The 14,491-nt window shown below is 37.8% G+C and overlaps 1 protein-coding gene across 3 annotated transcripts in view; it reads left to right on the top strand.

The window, feature by feature from the left end:
* lrfn1 (leucine rich repeat and fibronectin type III domain containing 1) overlaps positions 1–14,491 on the top strand; it is a 152,099-nt gene that overhangs the window by 111,748 nt on the left and 25,860 nt on the right. For all 3 annotated transcript variants that reach the window (XM_088079068.1, XM_088079067.1, XM_088079069.1), the window contains one exon: positions 2,657–2,766. The gene's annotated coding sequence lies outside the window, so the exon portion shown is untranslated. The remainder of the gene's footprint in view (positions 1–2,656; positions 2,767–14,491) is intronic.

Here is a 14,491-nt window from a genome sequence, read left to right as displayed (position 1 = left end):
AGTATTCCAGGAAAATCTCTGAGCAAATCACAATACAGAAGGAAGCTTGCTTCAGATTTCTCACCTTCACATTCTAATACAATAATATTCCCCTGCCTCTGCCATTCTGTCTGCAAGTTACTTGTTATATATGGACAGGTAATGCTTTCACTGCAAGCAGGTGAGTAGCACCAAATTCAGGGCCTATTAATAAGCAGTGTATGAGGGCCCCCACCCTTCCTCTCTTGATTCATGTCATATATATATATATATATATATATATATATATATATATATATATATATATATATATATATATATATATATATATATATATATATATATATATATATATATTACAAAGCCAGTTTGTTTTTCCCCTTTCCTTTCTTTGTTTTCTTTTTTGTAACCCTGATTTCCATTTCTTGGGGAAAGAAATAACATGGCCATGGAAGACCTGACATGGTCATGGTGGACATGGTGCTCCAGCCACGTTTGGAAACAAATCCTAGTGCAAGGGTGGACTAAACCATTTTGTGCCTTTCAGGGGTCAGAGGTGCCTGAAAGATATTCCACTATTTCTTTTAATCTTAATTCATTCAGACAATTTATTTTGCCAATTTTAATTTATTTGTGCCACTAATTACCCCCCCATTATGGAACTGGGCAATCAGACCCACTTTCCGCCACTATGACGCCCCTGACTGCGAATACATTTATGGCTGTTTAAAAACAATATGTATTTTTAAGACCATAATATACTGTACATACTGAGGCTAGTGCTGCTCATATTTCAAGACAAAACATTGGTAAGGAAGTTGAATTTCAAGGTTAAGACTGTTTTCGTCATTCCTGTTACCTCACTGGCCTTTCATTTGTTTGTTTATCATGCCACACGCATCAAGTCGTCTCTGTGCGCACTGACAGACAGAATATAACCGCAATGAGGTAAAAGGGGGAAGTCTTAGCCACCCCTGTTGTCATACTAGAGTATTTTAAGTAACAAAGCTGGCAGCGCAGGAAGATGACTGTCTCCCTAACAACTGTCTATGTCTTGCAAAGAAGGAATCACCCTGATGGATAATGACTTGACAAGAGTATGTCCTTTGGCCAAAGTTGCCTGGCACTGAGGACATTTTTTTCTCTTCTTGTCTTTTCACTTCATATAAGGGCCTGGAGAGAAAAAGGAAGAGAAATAGAGAGGTGAAACGTTGTGACTGTGAGAAGAAAGAGGAGCAGGGAAGTGGAGTGTTTGATACAGTGAAGGGGAGCCATGTTGGAGATTAAGTGAGACCGGCTTGTCCTGGGCTGACACCGGACTTATCACACCAGGCCAGGTGATGATTTGATGCACGGAGACGAAGATAGAACCGAAAAATCAGTTGTTAGACCGTTGTGGACGGCTGACGACTTTTTGCTGGATATAAATTCACAACTTTATGCACCTCCCAGTGGTTGCTCATTGTCACATTGCAGTCACACCACTTACTGTCACATTGGCTGCTGGAGTGGGCCGCAGCGAAGCCACACACACACACACGCAAGTAGGAGCAGTTAATATGCATGGTATGATAGACTGTGAAATGATAGACTGTGAAATTTCTGACACCTACACTCTTACTTCTTTTTCCCCTTCATTTCTTAAACTCTGACATGACAGGGCTGACTCCAGCCAGAAATGAACTGAAAAGGATCGGAGTGACGTATCAAAAAGCAAAAGCTTGCGTCATAAATACTTCATCGGCTGCATGAATAGCTGAAGGTGACAAGCCTAAAGTCCCTCTCTGAATACAAATTGATGTACAGTAGAGCCCGGAAGAAGAACCTGAGTGGAGAATTCTGTTTTTTTAATGCACGAAGGCTCTCTGCAGACAAATGCGAGCGATATGGTAATCTCTCTTGGGTTGCGTGCTGCTCCACTGCAGGCAGAGCTGTGACATGTCATGTAGCTTGTTTTGAATTTTAGGGACAAGTGAGAAACTGAGGGCCTGTGACCTTGGCAGTCACCTCCCTCCTGTTTGAGAGAAAAACAAGCACAAAATGAAATAAAAAACAGTAGAAATAGCTCCCTAAGTGAGTCACAAAACCTCTCCCTCATCCATCTTCTTCATATGCACAGCAAGGACCTCATGTTAAAGCAAAGAGTAATTATTTGCATCCATTAATAACCTCATTTTCTCAGCCTCAAAATCTCATCATGAACGGGAGATTCGCCTGTTCTTTGTTTTGCACAGATAAATTCCAAAGCTGTGTCAAAATATGATGAATCTTTCATTATGCTCCCCTTTACACTTTGTTCTCTTTTAGCTACAATGATGCAGTGAAATATTAATGACGGGACACACATTCATAGCCATGGTATCTCCAACTCTGTTTTTCTGATGCCTCCTTCTGCTGCTTCTGCTCCTTTTTCCTGTTGTTTCATAATCAGATCAGCGTTCATATCGCACCCAAAGCTGCCAAGTGGAAAAAGGAGCAAGCTCAGTCAATGAGATTATGAATGTATGACTGCTTCTCTTGTGTGTTGAGGAATGTCGCCTCCCTCAATAGAACGCTGTCTAAAATTAGATGATAAACACCCCTAAATGTGTTAAAACAACCACACGTCTGGCGGGGGTTTGTCGTTAGCGTACTCTCCTCCTAACTCTAACAAAAAGATTTATTTCCTGTCCCCCAGGTGGTGTTTTTCTGTGACGCCGGTGGGAGTCGCCGGTCTCAGCTCTGACTCTCTGACCACCAGCTGATCGGGATGCTGATGTGAAACCTGCGATGGAGACTTGATATCTGGTGAGTTTTGTCGAGATTTCCAAGTCACTGCACAACAACTGTGAGCAGTTGCAGCTCTGCCTTTAGACAGGACGGCTCTAACTATGCTGGAAATGTTGCGTTAGTAGTGGTGCATCAGCAGATTGAGAGTGCAGTGCTGTGTGGATTACCCTTAGGAAGAGAAAAGAGGGTGAAACTACAGGTGCAGAGCAGAACAGTGTCAAATTTTCAAATGCCCTTTTTTAACAGCCATATGGGTGGGGTTTGCCGAATAACAATCAGCTTAATTGAAAAGGTACACTACATTTAGACATTCTGTGCATCTGTACAACAAAAGCAAACAAAAACATATGGCTATTATGTATAGGGAAGAAAATCTGAGTAATAGATTCATATACAGTGCAGTATATAAACAAATGGACAACAACATTCAATGTCTGCAGGGTCACATATAGTGAAAGAGTGAGTGGGAGTATTCTGGATAAATGTGTGTGTACTGACAGACTTTATATGTGTACAGTAGGTGGTTTATGGACAGTATATACAACCTACTTAGCATTATATTTGACAATAATGCATAATATGTACCTTTTATAGCACAATTCATATATTACGCTGTCATATATGGCGATTTGTAGGGGCATTAGATGTTTTGGTATTACAGGGTTGTTGTACTGGGAATTTTTCTTGGCAACAAATGTCTAATTTAACTGTTCATGAGAGTGATGGCATGTGGAAGGAACAGGCATATAGAATGAGGTCAGAGGTTCTCAATAAAAAAAATATAGTATAGTTGTAAATGTTAAACCAATGTAACAAGTTATGTGGAAACAGGTTATCATAATTTCCATAATAATAGAATAACAACAACAACAAAGGACTATTATGTAAATCTCTGCATTGTTAATGCTCTAACCCAGGAGTGTGAAACATATGGCTCACCCAAAGGGTTCAATCTGGCCAACTGAATGATGTGATGCACTTCTGAAGGCACCACATTTCAGAAACATGTTAAATAGTGAGTTGTCTTCTTCAAATGCCTTTCAGAGGCTTTTCCACCCTGACCAGAAGTACGAAAGAATCTGTATCGGACTGTCATCTTGAAACAATATTTCTGGAATCCTTATTAGTGTTAGGTAGCAAAATCTGGTACTAATATTCATCCATTCATTCATTCATATTTTGTTCGATAGAAAATATAAATACAAACATGATTTCAAGTCAAATTAGACATGTGAAATGGGACACACTGATAAGCTATTCAGAGCTTGTAAATAGGGGCTCAGACATTAAAAGACATACAAGTTTACAAATATAAATTTCATCCTGCAATCTAACTCTAATCTAAAACTTTAAATGCATTCAAAATTACTCTTAAGATCCTAAAACTCTAGTAACAGTAACACAATACATGAAGACAAATGGCACATGGAGAATAGCAGTATTAATTACCTGGGGTATGTATTTCATATAGTAGTCATTTATAAAATAAAGTAAAATAATATATATATATATATATATATATATATATATATATATATATATATATATATATATATATATATATATATATATATATATATATATATATATATATATATATATATATATATATATATATATATATAAAACAATGATGATAATAATAATAATGAAATAATTTTAAGTCTTCAGCCATACAAGGTTCTAGGAATTAACATATTTTAGTCGTAACTGTTATCTTAAGCTCTTTTTGAAGACCATCAGATATTTTTATATTATATTCAAGTTCATTCCATATCTGTGGACATGTGCAGGTCACACTAAAACTTGTACCTTTGAGCTTGCTTTTCTTGCTTATTTAAATTTGTTTTTCATCCTTATATTGTGTGCATGAGACAAAAGGACCAGCTACTCTTATTGTAGTGACAGTCTCAGCCACTCCCTAACAGATAATAGAGACATGTCTCTCCTGAGTTTGGGAGACAATTGATCGTAATTCAAAAGTTATTTTGCTTTCATTAGAAATTGTAAACTATTGAAGTTGGGTTAGGATTTATTTTTCAGGTGAATTAGTTGATAGTGTTTTCTATTTAACCATATTTATGGATTTTAGTATACTATAAACCAGTGGTCTTCAACTGGTCCAGCCTTGGGGTTCAGATTTCTTCTAAGTCATTAGTTAAGGAGTTTAAAGTATTCAGGGTCATACTTGCATTTGGCCATGTCATCAAGCTAGTTTTGCCATTTCAGTTAAGTAACTGTCTATTAGTCACTCTGCAGCAGGAAACTGCACTTCAAAATAAAGCCTTTGTGTAGGAAATTTACTGTACTTCAAAATAAACTGCACTTTTTTTAGAAACTGGAAACATTCCCAAGTCTCCTGCGGTCCATTCAGAATGGATTTGCACTTTTGGATTGTGACCCACCAGTTGGGAACTACTGCTTTAAACTGTTAAGAGGCAGTCCTAATTTATTGTTCAGTGTTTATTAGAAAAAGCTGTTCTTTAATGTAACTGGATGTCTTTAGTATCTCATTTTTCAAAAGTATCAGTTCAGGCAGCATTTAGGCACTGGTACTGTTTTAAAAGTGTAGTTTTAATGCTGGTATCCAAAAACAAAAACAAAAGATACCCAACCCTAGTCCTATTGCTAAGGCACTGCCAAAACATAAGATTTATAAATTGTTTGTAAGGCAAGGGATAACTAAAACTGTTTCCTCAATAGCTTCCACTTTAGTTTAGTGTGATGATGCCGGCATTACAGCACAGGAGTGGAAATGTGTGTAAAATGCACATGTAATATCAACAGTGAGAGGTAGACTGACTGATTGCGGAAAAACGGAGACATATTGTAGAAGTTATGCTTATTTTTCTTAAAACATCTCAGGCTGTTCATTATCTGTTTTTAAAATGCATGAATGTTCTCAGAATGTACCTCTTTTTGCCAAAAGTACAGGACAAATATGGAGGTGTTGTTATTTATGGGTTATTATGCAATGGTTTTACTGGTCTGGCCCACTTGAGATCAAATTGGGCTGCATGCGGCCTGTGAACTAAAATGAGTCTGACAGCCCTGCTCTTACTCTTTCTTTAAAACACAATTTATAATAGATGATTGGTTTTAAAAGATTCATGCCAAATGTTATCATCTCTTTTATTCTTCATCTTGATTTTGACAACTCGACAATAAGAATCAGAATCAGAATCAGAAATAGCATTTACAAACAAGAATAAGTATAGTGCCACAAAATTAGAAAATAAAATATAAATAAATAATATAAATATCAACAATTTACCAAAAAACCCAAACAAACAAACAAAACAACAAAAGAAATAATAATAATAAAGTAGTGATACGTTACAGTTGCTGATGCTGATGTAAAGCATAAACAGTTGTAACAAAGTAAGGATGAGAAATATGTGAAAATATTCGATAAAATATGTGCAAAATGATACAGTTTAACAGTAGTATGTAAAATATTAACAATATCAATTATTATGATATGCTTAGAATGTAAAGTATGTGAAAAATATAGAAACATGCTTTATGCTACGTTACAATGTATAAAACTATAAGCCTATGTGAGGTTTAAGAAATATAAATATGTTTATATTATGCTGCAATGTAAAACACTATATAAACATAAAAAGAAATAAGAGAATATCATTTAGAGATATAATAGTAAGAAACTGAAGAGTCCACAGCAGTACTAATTGTTGCATTATTACTTTCCTACATAAACTTAGACTACAAGGCAAACCCCACCCATTCTGCACCTCATGGCCTGACTAACTTGGCCAAGTATTTCATATTATTTGACCCATGTGTGGCACAAAAACGATCTACCTGGACACATAGTGTAATTGACTGCACCTCTAACTAACCTGAAATGGGCCATAAAACACTCTTCAAAACACTGCAGCAGTACATAAACGCAGTTCAATGTTTCAATCGTACATTATATAGCATGAAACTATTAATTAAAACCCAGATGCACGAGAGGATAGAGTTAATGATCTGTGCTGTGTCTGCAGAGAGCAGTCAGCCGAGAATAATTGTGTGCATCTGAAGTGCAGTAGGTACCTGCATCCCCCTTAACATCTGTCTGGTGTACTTGAATATGTTTGCGTCCTGAAAATGCCATTGCACCACATCTAGGCACCGTATATGATGCGGCGTGCCTCCAGTTGCCATGCTTTGCTGAGGGCGAAATTTTCGGAAAAGGTCTGGGTGATTCCGCCAGGGCAGTTCAGTGAGGGGGTGGGGGGTGGGAGGTGAGGTTATTTTACCCACCTTTTACCCTCTGCGGTCAGAGCCCTTGTGGTTTTCTGCGGTCAGGAGGGAATCACACAGTGCTGAGAACAAAGAAATATGATGGCTCCCACTTGTCCTCCTCTGGTTCAAAGGGAATGGCAGGGCAATGCTAATTAGCCAGCTTGTGTTACTGAATTGAACATAACTGCTGTTCCCTTCAGTGCTCCCCCTCCCTCTCGTTGTGCGCCTAACAAGCAGCGTCTACAACAGTTGTGCACCCTGCATAACTCTGCATATTTTGTGCACCGTGAGACGTCCTGTTCTGTTTCTGTCTTAAAAAAGGAAATATTTCTGCTAGTTAGATTAATCCTCTTCAAGAAAATTGAATTCACCCTTCCCTGTTTAATAATAGCAATTTGTTTTGTGAAAGTACAACAGCTCTGGCCCATATGTATTCTTTCGACATCTTCGCCCAGCTGTTCTTTGGAGTGTAGTTTAATCCTGGCTGTCAAGTTTGAGGGCGATAAGAGGCGTAACAACAGGATTCCCCACCAGTTCATCTCGGCCTCATTCAAAATTATGGTACTACAACTGAGAAAATGGTGCTCTGTAAGTAGGTAGTGAATTCATGTTTTTAATCAGGGATCGAGGGGAGAGTGAGGAGGAGGTCAAGTTATTATCCTCACATATTCAAAATTCCAGTGGTGGCGCTGTGCATATACGCCTCCCCTGTCTTGTGTTCTGTGGTCTGCGTCTCTTGTCAAAGTAATCTGAGCCTGGCAGTCAGTGTTTCCTGGAATACCAAGTATCGAAGGCAGTGACAGGCGGTGTCGAGTAGCAGCTCAGAGTATCCTTGAGGTTTATGGAACATGTTACCATGTCAAGATATCATCTCTGCACCGGATCCTTGTTTCTGCAGCTGTAATCATGCACAGAAATTAAGCCATACGCTCTGTGGCGTCCACATCTCTGAATAAGGAGGGCTTTGTGAAGTCGTAATGGTGTAGCTGGAGCTATTTCAAGTAATAGTGGGGGAAAATGTGGCAAAATCAAACATCACCTGCATGCGTGCGAGCACAAGTCAAGATACAATGGATGCGTAGCTCCAGGGGAGTTGTGCTCAGTGTCTCTCTCTCTTCGTCTCTCTCAGTCAAATATCTTTTTGTTAGTGCAGATGCACTCAGGGTTGGCAAACACATTGAAGGCTGAGTCACTTAAACAGCCTCATCTTGACACACAGCTGACTCACAGTCTATTGATTTCTTCATACATCATATTCTTTTGTACTGTTTATTGTTATGTATGTATACAGGGAGGGAGGCTGTTGTTTGATCTCCTCCGAGGCACGTATGTTAGTCTCAGAGCCACAATTTCAGTTCCATGTTTAATTGCACATGGAGGTGCAACCTTATTGCGTAATCCTCATTAGTTACAAGGAGCACAAGTGAGTTTGTAAAATCTGTTTTACATTGATAGCCAAGAATAGCACACAATCAGTGTTTGTGAGCCCTGAACAAGCCTCTTTTCCCAGAGCAGCAAAACAGAGAGCCTCTCATCTCGGTTGTCATGCAAGTGTAAAGCCTGGAGCTCATTCATTCAAAATAAAAGGTGCATTACATTTTTGATGCAAGTTTTACTGCAGTGCTTGAATCCAAAGAGGCAAGCTCTTAACCTAAAAAGTATCCATAATAACTCAGAATGTTTCTACTCACAGTCCTTTTATAAATTTATTGTTTCATTCACTGTTGCAGAAATCAGCAGGGCGTCACGTAACGTACAGAGCAGGTCAAACTCCTCTTTTTCTGGATGCACACAGAAATTAGTTAATTTAGAGATTAAAGGTCAGTGATACAGACAGAAGCAAGCAAGTGAAACTTTATTTATATAGCACATTTCATTGAAGAACACTGTGCAGTTGCAGGCACGAAACAAAACCAGCAACCAATCATAAAGTGAATCAAATCCCTTAAAACTAACAATAAAACCTCATAACCTCCTCATGATAATTAAGATGAAGAGTAAACCAGTGAAGATACAAATACATTAGTCAGAGCTGCCAAAAAATGTATAACAATCCAATAAAATAATAATACTAAAAGCAGACCATTAAAAGTGAATAATACATATGAAATAAAATAAAAGAAAGAACAAAAAATAGAAAAAATAAAATAAATAGACTTTTTAAAGATAATAGCACACAAGTAAAACCAACAAAATAAAATGTATAAACCAGTAAAATGGTAAACATAAAAGAACACCTGAATTAACACCAATAAAATAAATAAAATAAAATAAAATAAAATAAAATAAAATAATCAAACCACACTTCTGAATGCATGGATGAAAAGGAATTACTTCAACTTAAATTTAAGAGATGATACTGTTGGTGTACCCCTAATATAAACAGGTAACATGTTCCAACAGCTTGAAGCATAAGAGCTAAAGGCACTTTCACACATGTTCGTGGAGACCTGTGGAAGCAAAACCTAATGGCACTGTTGTAATTAACACCACCTAAATCGAGACCACGGTGTGAACAAGAACAGCATTTGTCAAGACCAAGACTGAGGCGCTGCAACACACTGCATCACAAACATAGGATAAAACATGAGACATACACCATAAAAACACCCACAGAAAACAAATGATTCCTCTTCACTTACGTCTTCTATAACAATACTGTATGTGTATGCTTAAGTGTGCTGCGAGAAATGTCTTTAAAAAGCTATCAAAAAGTTTTGCAGAGGTGGATTTTATGTATGAGAAGCTTCCTTTGTTTTCTATGAGCAGACAAATACAAACATTAAGGAGCTGAAATCAACCTGACCATCATTATTCAACACTCACTTTTTGCACAGGCAATTCAGTGGTATCCACCCAGTTGTGGTCTTGACCAGTCTTGAAATTACTTAGTCCACTTTGTCTGAAATTAAGACAAAACTTAGTAAAAATGCAGACGAGACCTTCAAAAACTACAATTACTGCCTATTTAAATACTTTAAATTAATTAATTGCATCCCAGATGCACAACATATACCAGCTAAGCTCAGTTAGTTATGCTTGTATGAATATTTTACAGTGGATGTATGTTTGGACACATAAAATCGGTTTTAGAAGCACTCACTGGAATTGTATTCTGGCATTATTTTTTTTATATATATGAGAATCAAAGCTTCTCTCTTGAGGTGCTAAAATAATTGTACCCTGAATTCAGATATGATCTATTATGCAAATAGAAAATGTTGTTTATTTAAAGGGCTGTTTTTAGGTATCTACCACAGCTCAAAGGAAGAGCCCCTTACCACCTGCTGTGCGGAGACAGATACAAAAACGCACCTACAGTCCTGCGCTCCTTTCATCGTAAATGTAAATGTCTGAAAATCCTTCTTTGAGTCTCTGCTCCCTTTCCTGAGAGTGGCTCATGCTTTAAAGTGGCCAGCTTCAGTGTCCATCTGTGCATTGGTCTAAACAAGGCCACGACAGGAGCCTGCTTCCTTTCATATCGTTTACCAAATACAGCGTTTGGGAGTAGTGATAGTGGCAGACGAGTAGCTGGTTATGAGCCACGGCTCCTCCATTGTCTAGCATGCTGGAGAAAGAGTGGGAGCCCCTAAAGAGGCCTGGCAGAGTCTCTGCTTCCATCTGCCTGCGTGCCTCGCCATGGAGCCCAGCTCTCACCACTTGAGATTATACTCACGTCCAAGCTGTTACTGTAATTTGCATTGGCTCATAGGCAGAGGAGAGTGAGGAGGAGGAGGAGCTGCACATGAGGCAGGGATGTTATAAGTGGTCCTGGCAGCACAATGAGCTTGCCTGGGCATAGTATTATATACAAGTGGCATGCGCAGAACTACATTAAAGTGCAATAATGGCACTGAGCAGGTTGGCCTGCTGTCCAAGATTATTGTCTGTGTTAGTATATGAAGTAGATTACAGATATGTGGTGTTTGAAAGTGTCCCAGTCACATTCAGTGTCGGGGTTATAACTGCATTATTCTCATTTAATCTTCAGCGCCCGTATATGATCATAACACATGAAACAAATAAAACATCTTTCATTCTGAAAGATCATACCCTTTGTTGTGTATTCCTACTAATTAGCAAGTGATGTGCTCATTTCCCTGTAATCCATTTAGATGAAAGGTCACACACCTGGAGGAAAACCCACGCAAACACTGAGAAAATAAGTGGCGCGAGCGAGGGCCGTGGAATCAAACCGAAAGACAAAAACATGCGTGCTTCTGAGCCGCCCTCTCTGTTCCAGATCATACATCAAACCTGGGAAGCGATCATAATATCGTCTTTCAAATCCAAGGCAGCGGCTTTATTTACAAACCATTTTCCGAAGTCAGTGTGTCGAATATGGCAGCAGCACTCATCGGGGAGGTGTTGAATATGTAGAAACTGCTTGATGTAGGAGTTTTGAATTAATTTCACGTTTTCCCCTCAATAACAGGGAACAAAACCAAAAAAGCACTTTCCTTTTCAATCTCACTGAATGTTCTCTGATGTCCTCATTTTTCAGGCTTAATTTGTTCCTAACTTGATAGCTTTTGGACTGCAATTTGGTTCAGCAGCTAATTTATCAAATTTACTAATTAACAAGAGATGGAAAATAAAGAGCAATTTCTGATAATGCCACCTCCATCAAATAGGTTGTGAACTAATTATTTATGGTACAGCCAGGAGCACAATGACCCATAATGAACTTCATGTAGCTGGTGGTAAAGTCTCTTCATGTGCACCATTTAATGCTTCCTATCCATTAAGAACCGCCAGTACAATTATTTCAGTCAATAGACCTTCACCTTTTTTGTTTTATTCTAGTTACAGAAAATGCATTTCCGAAGTAAGAAAAAAAAAGCTAAATTAAAACCATGCAGTGGCTTAAGTATTATGAAGACAGGGATGGAGGTTCAAATGTCAGACCACTTTTAATCCGTTTGCTTTCCTTTGGCAAGTTTGAAAGACATTAACAGTTCTTTACACAGCAGTTAATCTTTTTTCTGTAACACTGATTTTCCATTATAGAGAAAGTAAAATGGACTTTTCCACAAGGCTTCAGCTATATTAACTTTGTGCACAGCTACAAAAACAAAAATATAGATAAAAAATAATTACGTGGCTGATAAGAGAGAGAGCTAAATATGCCTTTCAGTCTCAAATAACAGGCCTGACAGGTTTGTGACTGGGGACTGACAAAGTGTGGGATGAACTTGTCTGCACATTAATTACTAATTATACTGATATGTCATGGATTTAATGCATTGACCTGATTTCCCTAAAAAAATTGTAATTGAAGGCAGAAATAGCAAATAAGGATCTAATTTACTCAGAAAATCATCCATGTCAGGCTTTTTTAACATGACTTGTGTTTGAACCTTGTAGGCATGGCTCTTGGATTAAAAAAAACAACCTTTGCCTATCATTTTTAAACACAGTGAAAATGCAAACAATTTATTATTATCATGCATGTCATATGGAGCCATTTGTTTATTAATTAAGGATCATTGTTGGCATTTCTGAGGAAACTTTAAAGAAATGTTGGGCAAACTCTATGAGAGTGGAGTGTTTTGCTCCCTGCTTTTGTGTTATTGAACACCTCTTGTTTTTGTGCTCTGTGGGCCTTATGTTTTTATGCCTCCGTGCCTTTAACAGCCGAGGTGGGAGGCATTATGTTTTCAGGTTGTCCCTCCGTTTGTCCGTCTGTCTGGCACATTCTTGTGAACGCAATATCTTAACAATGCCTTGAGGGAATTTCCTCAAATTTAGCAGGAACAATCACTTGGAGGTCACTTTAGTTAATTTAGCTGGCACTATGCAAGCTTTATGTAATTTGTGGTGCACAAATGTACACGAAATGGAATGTTAAAATGGCATCATAATCATTGATATTTTTATGACCTATTTCAATTTGATACGGGGATCAGTCGAGGTGCTTTGTAACAGACAAACAGACATACCCCTTGATGACGTAGCTAAATACATTAGCGACGGCTTAAGCAACACTTCACCACACAGCTCGGCCTTAGTTGTGTTGCTGTGTCTTAATGTTTTACCGACCGCGATTAGGCCTGCCGATTGACAGCAGATTGTCAGCTGTCCCTGACTCAACCCCTCAACACACTATTTGGAAACAGCCTGTCACTTTCAATCAAAGCCTAGTGCCCGCTGTCTGTCCATTTTCAATGCAGATTATAAGGTAGAGATCTGTTAGTTCACTTAACAGAAAAATACAGGTAATTTTGTGGTTGCCTAGCAACAATTTTAAAAAGAGTTTCTAACTACCAGAGACACTTATTTTGTTGTATTTTCTTGTTGTATGTGCTCAAGGACCCACAAAAATTTGCTCTTTGAATGTTTCATACAGAAGAAAAAAATATTTTTATATTTCTATAAGGCTTCAAGGAGAAAGTGTACACAATGTGTTTATAGTGAGAACTGTGTTAACCAAAAACTCCACAGGCTAACTTTAACTTGAAAGGATAATTTTGGTGTATATCATGCTATAAAATTGGCTATTAGATTAGTTGTGTTAGTTGTTTTAGTTTAGTTCAATTTTATTACTTTGTTTAATGGTGGACACACTTGAAAAGATAATCTACTGTTTCAACTAAAAAAAAAATGACGGTATCAATTTGTGTGGATCTTTTTGATTAGTTCCAAGCCTGGGAGCATTTAGTAAATCTTTGAGTTTTTATAGACTGACAGACCAAATTAGTTTAGTATAACCAACATGATTTGCATTGACTTTGAATAGCTTAATCAAGTTGAACCAACTTAATATTAATCAAACAGTTGTAATGCATGCACAGCACAACTGTTGGGCCAAAGTGATATAGTCTATATGTTGAAAGTCAGAGATTCAAATCATCAGTCTGAGACCCTTCAGTTGACTGAAATTGCTTCAAGTCGAGCAGTAGATTTTTTTTCTGTGCACTGTACTTCTGAGGACACTTTGGTCCCCCGATTTTGCTGCAGAGTGAGTGCTCTTGACGTTTATGCCACTCTTTTGAGCTACGGACATCCAAGCAGTCACACAGAAGGAGAGAGAGGATAGACCTTTTGCTTAAAAGTGGTGACTTTGAAGCTCACAGCAACTTAATACAATACAGTCTCTGTTTTTTGTTTTATATCTAGTGTTTGCAAAAAAAGGTTGTTGTGCATTTATAATCCGTCATCAGCGCTGTTAGCTTGTTTACTATCTGATGTGAATGCTGCTGCCACAAGTGAACGTCCTGTGGAGCCCTGTTAAACTTTAAAACAAATCGTTAAATATTTGTATTGAACAGCCAGTTCAGATAATTCTGAGTCGGATACAGCCTTACTAATTTTCATCTGTGGTCTCAGGGCATAAAAAAATTAGGGCTTTAGCTATCGATTATTTTTTTTTCGAATTATCTACCGATTATTCTTGCATTTAATTGAGTAATCAGACATGCACGTGGAAATGTTTTCATTTAATTACTTTTGCTTCATTAAATGGTAATAGTAATATACAGAGGAGAAA

This window comes from Plectropomus leopardus, chromosome 6 (genome assembly GCF_026936395.1).
Source record: "Plectropomus leopardus strain MGB_pleo_1.0 chromosome 6, ASM2693639v1, whole genome shotgun sequence".
NCBI classification, from domain to species: Eukaryota; Metazoa; Chordata; class Actinopteri; order Perciformes; family Serranidae; genus Plectropomus; species Plectropomus leopardus.
Note: the sequence above shows the minus strand (reverse complement) of the source record. Positions and strands in the feature narration are given on the sequence as shown.